We start from the raw sequence: 12,937 nt of genomic DNA on the forward strand, positions 1-12,937 counted from the left end.
AGAGTTTGCAATCCCATCTCGGTGAGACCGAGATCCCTATCGGTAGAACCGAATTTCTAGGGTTTGGCAGTGGCTTATGACAAGTGAAACTCGGTGGCGCCGGATAGGAAGAATCGGTAGGACCGAGTTTGGCTTAGGGTTTAGGTCATATGTGGATATGGGAAAGTAGTTGAGGGTTTTTGGAGCATATCACTAAGCACATGAAGCAAGAGGCTCATTAAGCAACACCTCATCCCTCCTTGATAGTATTGGCTTTTCCTAAAGACTCAATGTGATCTTGGATCACTAAAATATAAAATGAAGAGTCTTGAGCTTTTGAGCTTGAGCCAATCCTTTGTCCTTAGCATTTTGAGGGTTCCACTTTCACATCCATGCCATGCCAATCATTGAGCTTTCCTGAAATAATCATCTTGGAATAGCATTAGCTCAATGAGCTATATGTTGTTATGAATTACCAAAACCACCTAGGGATAGTTGCACTTTCAATCTCCCCCTTTTTGGTAATTGATGACAACATATAGATCAAAGCTTCGACAAATGATAATAAGCATGAAATATATCGTCGCTTTGAGAAGTATGTGATAAGTAAGAGCTCCCCCTAAATTTGTGCATATTTAAAATTTGCTTTGGACTGCAAATGCACAAAGAGTTAGAGTCATGGGTTACTCTTTCATGTCACATACATCTTGGTGGAACGCTTAAAATGATAAGAATGAAATGCAAGCATTAAGTGTAGTTTATGATCAAACAAATGATCATCAATGTCTCACAAGCATAGTATCTCAAGCACTCAAAAGCAAACAAGTTCGAAAAAACCACCAAATAAAGCAAGAGAGAAAAGCAACACTCTGTCTCTTGAAGCCTATGATCTATGAATTTTTCTCCCCCTTTGGCAACAAGTTACCAAAAAGTTCCTAGAAAATGCATAGTGCTAGATCGACGCTCAGGCTTGATCTTCAGGTGGTGGTGGAGTCCGGATCACTCCAAGGACGAAGGCTTCTGTAGACGCTGAAGTAGATGCTGGAGTTGGAGCTGAAGTAGATGCTGGAGCTGGTGGAACTGAGGCTGTAGCTGGTGCCGAGGTGGTGGCTCTGGTGGCAGCAACTGGCACGGCAGACGACCTCGGACCTCGTGGCACTCTGGCAAAGGCATCAGTGGTAGTCCTGCCTCTCCTCTCCTGCATGTCATCCTGGAGCTGCTCCACTGCAGTCTGAATCTCTGTCACCTTGACATCCAAGTCATAGAACTTTTGTTCCATGATCCTCTCTAAGCTTGCCTGGTTTTGAGTTAGGGTGGCTAGTCCTTGCTCAATCCGCAGGGTGGATGCAATCAGGTAACCAAGCTGCTCTTGTTTGGTTTTCAAGAAATACTCAGATACCTCCTCTTGAGTTGGCATCTTGGCAGCTTTCTCCTTCCTTGCCTTCTCCTTCTTTGCTTGTGCTTGGGCAGACGATGGCTCATTCTCAGTCATGACAACTTGATTGTCCTCAAAATCTGGACGGATGGGCAGGTGTTCCTTGTCCAATAAATATATGCCCGTGCCCATCTTAGAGTTGATGAGCTCCTGAATTTGAGGGGCATAACCACAGCTCCTCTTCTGATCTGCTGCAGTCCTCTTGATAGTCTCTACTATGAGGCTCATGACCTTGAATTTCTGTGGCACATCAAATACATGTAGCAAGTTGATTGCATGGCCTCTGATCATCTTGTGATCACCTGACTTGGGAAATAAGGTGTGCCTCAATATCCAATTGATGGTTGGCAGTCCTGACAGAAGATAATGCACTGAGCCAAATTTGAAAGTGTCAAGAGCTTCATTGGGAATTTCCTTGTACATGTTCGACATTGAGTTATGATCCATTTTCTTCTTGGCATAGATATCCAAGTCATCTGCTTGCTCCTCTGGGGCATTGATCAACTTTGCCCATTCCTCAACAGTTGATTGGTACCTCGTACCCTCAGACATCCATGTGATCCTCCCATCTAGATAAAAGTGTGCCGTGGAGTAGAATTGCATGATGAGCTCCTCGTTCCACTTTGTGAGCTTCTGCCCAACAAAGTTAGCAACTCCACAAGCACTAAAGCTGTCATACACTCCAGGGTAGTGTTCTTCATTTTCCTTCATGTACTCCCAATCAACCCATCTCATGTCACAGACTATTGGCTTCTTGTCTAGCAGCACTGTCTCATAAAAATCTTGCTGCTCCTTGGTGTGAAACCTGTAATCCACAGCAGTCCTTCTCCTTGAAGCATACGGATCTGCTTCTCTCCACTTCCTCAGCCCTGAGTCTCTCCTGAGCTTCATATCCTCAGCCACAGGATGAGCATCATTGTGGTCTGGGATCTTGGGCTTGAGCTTTCTCAGAATTTGCTCTTCATCCTCTTCTTCAGCAACAGTCTCAGGCACTGGGGCCTTGTTCTTCTCAGCTGCAGGAATGCTCCTTGTATTCCTCTTTGGTGCAGACTTGGGCTTGGAGGCAGCTTTGGGTGCTTCTTTGGGCTTAGATGCAGCAGCCCCTATCTTGATAGCATCACCCATAAGCTTAGGTGCTTTAGGTGCTGGTGCAGCAACCTCTTCTTCCTCTTCCTCTTCCATAATGGAAGCCTTTCCAAGCACTCTGGCTACGGTCTTCTTGACCCTTTCCTTCCTCTTCTTGCCTTCTGCAGCAACTGGCTCTTTGGGTGCAGGCTTTTCAGTTGAAGCTCTAGCCTTTGACATAGGCTGCCTGCCTGCTGGCCTTTTGATCTTTAGACCTGGCTTTGTGCCTTGAGCTGGCTCAACTCTCTTTGATGTGGCCTCTTCTTCTGCCACATAATCTTCATCTTCAGAATCAGAAGTTCTCTTCTTCCTTTGTCTAGTGGCAGCTTTTGGCAGATTGCTTGGGGTACTTCTGTTGCCATCATCTGAAGAACTTGAGGGGCTAGTGCCCTCACTCATCTGCACTTGCTCTTCTGACATGTTTTGGCTATCACTCTGATCAGACATGCTGCAAACTCTGACTGCTGACCCTGCGAATAGTTTATAGATGAGGTAGAATGGACGAGCATCACAAAATGCATAGATTTTTGCAAAAGAATGATCCAAAAACTTAGTTTTAGTTTCCCACTGAAATCATGTCGGATCTACCGATTTTCAAACTCGGTGATACCGAAGCAGTTGTGGAACCTAAACTAGTGAACTCGGTTGGACCGAGTCACAGTTCGGTGGCACCGAGACTGCTAGGGTTTCACAGAATTCCAAAATCGGTCACACTGACAAGTAATTCTCGGTCAGACCGAGTCTCACTTGTGCAATGGCATAAGCCAAATTGGTGGGACCGAGTTTTTCAACTCGGTGGGTCCGAGACGGTTTCGGCGGAAACCTAACCCTAAAATTTTCGAATCAAACCTAATCTACGAGCGTATTGACTGGATAGGAGTGTTTCAATCGTGGAAAGAATCATGATGATCACAATGTGCTAAGAATCGGATTGGGGAATAGCACAAAGATCGAGTCCATACCCTAGTTCGGCGGAGACTTGCTACGGCGGCAACAGCGGGGCAGAATTCCCGTTGACGGCGACGGAGACCAGCAACAGGAGGCGGCTGGCGGCGAGGAGACGATCCGGAGACCACGTTGGCAGAGCAGGCTATTGCGCGGGCGAAGGGGTTCGATGAAATTTCCAAATTTTGCCCGTGACTATATATAGCCCGACCCTGTCGGTGTGACCGAGTGGAACAACTCGGTGGCACCGAGATTCATAACTGCAAGCAGTTACTGAAACTCGGTGTGACCGAAAGGTTCAAATCGGTTGCACCGAGATCGAAAACCTAGATCAACTTAGTGATCTCGGTAGGACCGAAAGTGGGGTATCGGTCAGACCGAGAATCATAAAGAGGTTTTGGAAGTTTAAGTCTATGACGAATCGGGGACTCCGAGCGCTCCTCAGACAGAGTGGTTCGAATCTGACTTGATCAAATTTTGTGATGCACCATGAATAGAGTTTGAGACGAGAAAAGCATAGATAGCTAGAGGAGGTTCTTAGGCATTCTTGTCCATCCACTTGGCAAAAGAAAATAAAACCAATCAATCAAAACAACAAGTGGATGTCCTCGAATGAGTAAAATATGCAACTAGCATGCTCACACAATAAGATGGCAAATGAAATATGTGACAAGGCATGCACAACCAATTCTAGCATCTATCAAGCAATTTGCGATGACTAGGTCATCTATATATGAGTATATTGACTTAGGAGTCAAGTGAGAACACTTGATCATAGGTCATACTCATCGTTTAAGCTCAAGTGGGGTTACCACTTTTACATAAAGCATTGTTGTGTTCACATCTTTAGAGTTGCTTTAGCTCATGTCTTAGAGTAAAGCTCCCCCTAGATGTGATATCCCCCCTAAGAGGGATGAACTAACCTTGGGTTTTGTCGATGATGACTTCATGTAGATGTTGAAGATGTGGATGCTCAATGTTGATGTAGATCACTTGGAGCTATCCATTTGAGTGAATTGCACTTTCAATACCTAGATGGGTTAGTCCCACAAGGAACAAACAAGGATATCCATAGACATAGAGTGATGCACACACAAGATGATGTCCATGAAAACTTTTAGGTTACCTTGTCCCTTGTATTACCAACATGAGGGTTTGTGACTCCTTGAACTAGTGCAAGATGTGGAAGTTGATTGCACTTGTTCTTGCCAAAATGATAAGAGTGAAGTATGTTGGCGGAGTCACCCTCAAGAACTCTCTAGTTCTTCTTCTTTTGGATCCACACCATCTTGATGGGAATCCTTGAAGTTGTAGTCGTACTTGATGAAGTGGAACTTGAAGTAGTCTTTGGAATCCACTTGACTAAGGTCTTAGGAGCTTCTTCAAATGCGTCAATTTCCTCTTGAAGCTTGTCCTTGCCTTTTTGCTTGTAGTCTTGTGGTGGAAGATCATCTTGAGCTTGTGTCCCCTTGAAAGAAGTATCATACTTCTCTTGTTGAGGAACAAACTTTGTCTTGGGGTATTGATCTTCTTCCCACTCAACTCCATTGGCATTGAACTTTCGTTCAAAACCAACACCTTGATTCTTCCGGTGCATTCCTTGCTTGCGCACAATTTCCTCGAATTGCTTACTCCCGGCAAGGCTTTTGTACACTCCTTTCTCTATAATTCCCTTCAATAAGCTATTTTCTTGCTCAAGTGTAACTTGGCTAATAGAATCATTAGTGGAATCAAGAGAACTACTAGAAGCAACAATATTGGATTTAGCATGATCATTGTTACTACTAGAGGAAGAATCTTTCTTGTTCTTGTTACTAGACTTGACTTGAGGCATGTAAGTGGATAAGAGTAAACGCTTGGCAATGTAAGAAGAACTTTTCTTGCGGAGATCATCATTGATTGCTTTTAAGAACTCATGCTCTTGCTCAAGATTGAGCTTTTCAAAGCGTAATTTCTCATGAGCTCTTAAAAGTTCTCGATGATCTTCGAAGATAGTTTCATGGGCTAAGTTAAGAGTGTTTAGTTCTTTAGTTAGAGCCTCAATCTTTTCCTTATCATTGTCATTCGTTTTATCTTGATTAGCATGATTAATTGACGTTTCATCATAGTATTCATCACTAGAGTTGTCAACAAGCAAATCATCACCTAACAATTCATCTTCATCACTATTGAAATCAACATACTCGGGGTGTGTTACCTTAGGACCTTTGGCCATGAAGCATCTTCCAATTCCTTCATTTGGTGAGTCAAATATGTCGTAGGAGTTTGTTGACACAAGTGCTAGACTGGCAACACCTTCATCTTGAGTATCTTCGGAGTCGGAGTGATAACTTCTCTCGGAGTGGCTGTCGGAGTCGGAGCCGGATACCCATTCACCAACATGAGCTTGATGTCTTCGTCTTGTGTAGCTTCTTGATGATTTTTCCTTCCTTTCCGAATCCTTGCTTCTCCGTGAGTATCCTCGTTCATAACGATCATTTCTACTCCTTCTCTCTCTTGGTGGTGATTCTTTGCTTCTTCTTTTTGGAGAATCTTCTCTTCTCTTGTAGGGATCCGTACACTCATTGGAATAGTGTCCGGGTCTTCCACAACTGTAGCAGTTTCGCTCTCGACTAAAAGATCTTTTGTCATTGTAGGACCTTGACTTGAAGCTTCTATCTTTGCTTCTACTCTTGTAGAACTTGTTGAAGTTCTTCACCATTATGCTCAATTTTTCATTGAAGTCTTGTTTCTCACTTGATGATGTAGGGGCTTCACATGAGGCTTTATAGGCACCACTTGATTTGTTGTGAAGTTCCTCTTTATCCTTAAGTGACATCTCATGAGCAACAATTCTTCCAATCACCTCCGTTGGCTTGAGATCTTTGTAATTGGGCATCATTTGGATCAATGTGCACACAGTATCATATTTTCCATCCAAGGCTCTTAGAATCTTCTTGATGATGAATCTATCGGTCATCTCTTCACTTCCTAAGCCGGCAATCTCATTTGTGATGAGAGCAAGCCTAGAGTACATTTCAGCGACACCTTCACCATCCTTCATCTTGAACTTGTCAAGTTGGCTTTGAAGCACATCCAACTTGGATTCCTTGACGGAGTCGGTACCTTCGTGCATATCAATCAAAGTGTCCCAAATTTCCTTCGCATTCTCAAGACGGCTGATTTTGTTGAATTCTTCGGGGCACAATCCGTTGAAGAGAATATCACAAGCTTGAGCATTGTATTGCAACATCTTCAACTCATCCGCGGTAGCTTCATGGTTTGGTTCTCTCCCATCAAAGAAGTCACCTTGCAAACCAACACACACAATAGCCCAAACGGCGGGGTTATGTCCAAGAATATGCATTTTCATTTTATGCTTCCAACTAGCAAAATTAGTGCCATCAAAGTAGGGACCTCTACGGTGATAATTTCCCTCGCTAGACGCCATACTCTCCTAGGTTGTGAAACCAAGGCTATGACCACCAAAAGCTATGGAGATCAAAGCAAATGGAGACCAAAGCTCTGATACCACTTGTAGGATCGAAAGTATGTCTAGAGGGGGGGGGGGTGATTAGACTACTTGACCAAATAAAAACTTAACCTTTTCCCAATTTTAGTTCTTGGCAGATTTTAGCTATTTTAGGACAAGTCAAGCAATCATCACACAATTCAAGCAAGCATGCAAAGAGTATATTGGCAGCGGAAAGTAAAGCATGCAACTTGCAAGAATGTAAAGGGAAGGGTTTGGAGAATTCAAACGCAATTGGAGACACGGATGTTTTTCCCGTGGTTCGGATAGGTGGTGCTATCCTACATCCACGTTGATCGAGACTTCAACCCACAAAGGGTAACGGTTGCGAGAGTCCACACAGGGCTCCACCCACAAAGGGTAACGGTTGCGCGAGTCCACATAGGGCTCCACCCACGAAGGGTCCACGAAGAAGCAACCACCCACAAAGGGTCGACGAAGAAGCAACCTTGTCTATCCCACCATGGCCATCGCCCACACAGGAATTGCCTCACTAGCGGTAGATCTTCAAGAAGTAGGCGATCTCCTTGCCCTTACAAACTCCTTGTTTCAACTCCACAATCTTGTGGGAGGCTCCCAAGTGACACCTAGCCAATCTAGGAGACACCACTGTCCAAGAAGTAACAAATGGTGTGTAGGTAATGAACTCCTTGCTCTTGTGCTTCAAATGATAGTCTCCCCAACACTCAACTCTCTCTCATAGGATTTGGATTTTGTGTAAAGAAGATTTGAGTGGAAAGCAACTTGGAGAGGCTAGAGATCAAGATTCATATGGTAGGAATGGAATATCTTGGTCTCAACACATGAGTAGGTGGTTCTCTCTCAGAACATATGAGTTGGAATGGTGTATGTGTTCTGATGGCTCTCACATCGAATGAAGAGGAGGTGGAGGGGTATATATAGCCTCCACACAAAATCCAACCGTTACACACAGTTTTTCAATCTCGGTAGGACCGAATCAACAAACTCGGTCGAACCAAAAATGTAAACCTAGTGACCGTTAGAGATTTTCGGTGGGACTGACATGCAACTCGGTAGGACCGATATGGTTAGGGTTTGGGCATAACGTAATCTCGGTGAGACCGATTACACAAACTCGGTGAGACCGAATTTGGTAATTAGCTAACCAGAGAGTTGGTCAGGCAAACTCGGTGGGACCGATTTGCTCTTTCGGTGAGACCGAAAAGTTACAAAGGGGAAACACTGAATTTATATTGCAATCTCGGTGGGACCGATTCGCTCTTTCGGTGACAAATGGCAATGTTACTAGGTCAACAAATGTCAATCTTTCCAGTTTGACAAATGGTAATATACCCAATATGACAGATGCAAATCACACCAAATTGTTTGTAAGTGGTTGCACACGGGTCATCCAAAAGAACCGTTTACGTTTAAGAGATGCACAAATCCTACTCTCACTTTGCATCATGTCGTCCGGTGGTCAACAGGCGGGGGGCGGGAGGACGACAACTGGCGGCGCTGAGAGGTAGCATTCGATGGCGGCGTCCCATGCCGTTGAGGGGGGCGCGCGCACGGAGAGGAAGGCGAGCGGCCATGGAAATCAAAGGGCTCGCTTCCAAGTGAGTCTGCGCAGTGTACAGCTCGCACGCTTCCCGGTGAGCCTGCGCATTCGAGGACAGCTTGCACTCCTCTCGGTCAGCCTGTGCATCGGACTGCGCTCGCATGCCTCCCGTTTAGTCAAGGTCAAGCAGTTGTCCGCACGACACCTCCTACAGCCATTAAAACCAAGACACGTGGCGTCACATGAATGGTTAACAGAATGCACGCGGTTTGTATCTATACCAATATAAAAAGACCCAAAGAGGCAGATCCAACTGATCTCGGCCGTCGAACTAAGTCAACCCAACAACCTAGACTGCTCTAATGGCGAGCGTTAAACGTGTTTAACATGCAAGTAATATCATACCAAATATTACACTAATCATAGGATTAACACACAAATAATAGCATACCTAATATCCATGTGTAATTAATATATTTCCTAAATATTAACGTGCGTTGCACGTGCGCACTTACTAGTTATACAAATGTTTGAGATATTAAAGTGGCAGCTATTGTTTCAAAATGCCTTTGCTGGCTCTCATTATTCGAGTGCGCCTTCTCTCAAAATGGACACGAAAAATACCACATCATGTCGGGTGCCATTCCATGATAGCATGCCAAGTTTCATGAATTTCAGATGAGTTTTGGATTTACTAGAATTTAAAAACCAGGCATCTCAATATTTTGCCGGCGATCAACGGTGCCCAGGTGTTTGAAATTCATTCTCATTTCTTGCATGGGACCTAAGCATGCACCCAAGGACATAGATTTGTTTTTTCAACCAATTTATATCCACTGGAGCATGTGCATGTAGTTCAAATTTGAATTATGCACATAAATGCATTGAAAACTTGGTTAATGCATAAACATATCCAAACGAACCCCGAAAAATCACAAAAAATGACACAGCACTCCTGTTGTTCTATGTTGACACGAGAAAATTTTTGAGAGCAATAAGAGGCAATGGTTATCGTTTCATCCCCAAAGGTAGGACGTTCCCTACCGAAACCATCATGCTTGTTGTGAGAAGCTCTGGTTTGTGAGAAGCATATACCCAAACCTGCCCCAAACGGGACAAATTTTTTTACCACGGCATGTTGATGCCGCTCCATGAAAGCATGCCAAGTTTCATGAATTTCAGACGAGTTTTGGATTAACTAGAATTTAATAACGAGGAATCTCAATGTTTTGCCGGCAATCAACGGTGCCCTAGTGTTTGAAATTCATTCCCATTCCTTGCATGGGACCTAAGCATGCACCCAAGGACACATATTTGATTTTTTCAACCAATTTATATGCACTGGAGCATGTGCATGTAGTTCAAATTTGAATTATGCACATAAATGCATTAAAAACTCAGTTAATGCATAAAAATGTCCAAACGAACCCCGAAAAATCACAAAAAATGACACAACACCCATGTTGTTCTATGTTGACACGAGACAATTTTTGGAAGCAATAAGAGGCAATGGATATTGTTTCGTCCCCAAAGGTGGGACGTTCCCTACCGAAACCATCATGCTTGTTGTGAGAAGCTCTGGTTTGTGAGAAGCATATACCCAAACCTGCCCCAAACGGGACAAAAATTTTACCATGTCATGTTGATGCCGCTCCATGATAGCATGCCAAGTTTCATGAATTTCAGACGAGTTTGGGATTTACTAGAATTTAAAAACCAGGCATCTCAATGTTTTGCCGGCAATCAACGGTGCCCTGGTGTTTGAAATTCATTCCCATTTCTTGCATGGGACCTAAGCATGCACCCAAGGACACAATTTTTCAACCCATTTATATGCACTGGAGCATGTGCATGTAGTTCAAATTTGAATTATGCACATAAATGCATTGAAAACTCAGTTAATGCATAAAAATGTCCAAACGAACCCGGAAAAATCACAAAAATTGACACAACACTCCTGTTGTTCTATGTTGACACGAGAAAAAATTTGGAAGCAATAAGAGGCAATGGATATCATTTCGTCCCCAAAGGTGGGACGTTCCCTACCCAAACCATCATGCTTGTTGTGAGAAGCTCTGGTTTGTGAGAAGCATATACCCAAACCTGCCCCAAATGGGACAATTTTTTTACCACGACATGTTGATGCCGCTCCATGATAGCATGCCAAGTTTCATGAATTTCAGACGAGTTTTGGATTTACTAGAATTTAACAACCAGGTATCTCAATGTTTGCGGCCGAGTGACGGTGGCAGGGTGTTTGACATTCATTCCCATTTCTTGCATGGGACCTAAGCAGGCAACGAAGGACACATATTTGAATTTTCAAATAATTTATATGCATTAGAGCATGTGCCTATAGTTCAAATTTGAATTATGCACATGAATGCACAGAAAACTCAGTTAATGTATAAAAATGTCCAAGCGAACCCCGAAAAATCCCCAAAATTGACACAACACTCCTGTTGTTCTATGTTGACACTAGGAAAAAATTTCAAATCGAGAAGAGGCAATGGATATCATTTCGTCCAGAAAGGTGAAACGTTCCCTACCGAAACCATCACACTTGTTGTGTGAGAAGCTTATACCCAAACCTACCCCGAATGGGACAAATTTTTTACCATGGCATGTTGATGCCGCTCCATGATAGCATGCCAACACTACAAAAAAAATACACTTCTGTGATAATACGTGTTTTTCACAGTAGGTCGCGTTTTCTGTCATGCATGTACACCCATGACAAATTTATGACAGAATCAAGATAGTCATACCTGTGCTGTCGTAGAAGTGTTCCATGACATTGCCAAAATTATCATCATGGAAGTGTCCACTTCCATGATGACAAATCGCGCGTCACAGAAGTGCTTTCGTCAAGGGTGGCTGACACGTGGCATCCACCGTAACGGAACACCGTTAAGCTATCGGGTCGGATTTTAGATCCGATAACCCGTTAACAGCCACGACCAATGCCGATTTTCCACGTGTAAAATTCTCATTGGCTGACGGATCCACGTGTCAGCTCCGCGTTGGCACAGGTGTCACTCATCCAACGGTCGAGATGGGCCTATGATATGTTGACACGTGGACCGGCCCAAAAGTGACCCACAAAGTTTAAATGGGCTGGCCCAACCGAAGGCCCATAAGATTTAGCAGACCATAATGGGCCGGCCCAGCTAAAGGCCCACAAAATTTAGCGGACCATAATGGGCCGGCCCAGCTAAAGGCCCACATGATTTTGCATACCATAATGGGCCGGCCCAGCTAAAGGCCCACAAGATTTTGCGGACCACAATGGGCCGGCCCAGCTAAAGGCCCACAAGATTCTGCAGACCATAATGGGCCGGCCCAGCTAAAGGCCCAACATTCTCTGTCAAATCGGCCCATCAACGGCCTGTCCTGAACTTGTCATCAACGCGGCCCATGGTCACTTCTGGCCCGTTAACACTCCGCCAAGTAATTGGGCCGAATTACGGCCCGGTGTATTTCCGGCCTGTTAAAGGTTCGGCTTCATTTGGACCCATTTACAGGCCATCAAAACTTTCGGCCCATAAACGACCATGAAGGATTTGGGTCATATTCGGCCATGTCTGACATTCGGCCTGTTAGAGGCCCACTATAGCTTTGGGCCACTTTCGGCCTGTTGTCATTTTCGGCCTGTTAACGCCGGACGTAAACCATGGGCCATATGCGGCCCAATGTCATATCGGGCCCATTAACGGCCCATATAAAAATGACGATAATCTAGCCCGACCGAAGTTCCGACCTGTTAAAGGCCCGTGTATTAGGTCGGAGCATTTACGGCCCGTCCGAATTTCGGCCTGTCAAAGATCCGCATCATAAATGGGCCACCATTTCGGTCTGCTAAGTCCAGTGTGTTATTTGGCACAATCAGGGCCCAATCTCACTTTCAGTCTATTAAAGGCCCATGTTTTTTATGGGCTCGAGATATTTACACCTGTAAACGGCCTATTTTTACTGAGGGCCCAAATTATGTTTAGGCCTGTTAAAGGCCCACTATGGGCACATGCCTACCAGAAAAATATGAAAGCTTATGCTGATTTAGGCCCATATATTTTTAGTGGGCTACATGCCAATTTCGGCCCATAATCGTTTTTAGCCCAATTGGAATGGGTCCGACAAATGTTGGCATGTTGGGCTCCTATGAAGCTTTCGGCCGAATACATTACTAAGATAAACCTACACTATACAAAAATAGCGTCGTAATTATTGCAGCCTGAGGCAACATCATAAATGTTGTATCACAACAAAATAAATTCCAACCATACAACAAAAGGCCTGCTGGCATAAATTTTACAGTCCTTCCAGATAAAAGCACCATCAGATGTATAGAAGCACATATCATTTGACCTGAGTGTTAATGTTTCAGGCTGTAGAATCTGATGGAGCAGCATGATCTCCACCT

This window comes from Triticum urartu, chromosome 3 (genome assembly GCF_003073215.2).
Source record: "Triticum urartu cultivar G1812 chromosome 3, Tu2.1, whole genome shotgun sequence".
In the NCBI taxonomy this organism is placed as follows: domain Eukaryota; kingdom Viridiplantae; phylum Streptophyta; class Magnoliopsida; order Poales; family Poaceae; genus Triticum; species Triticum urartu.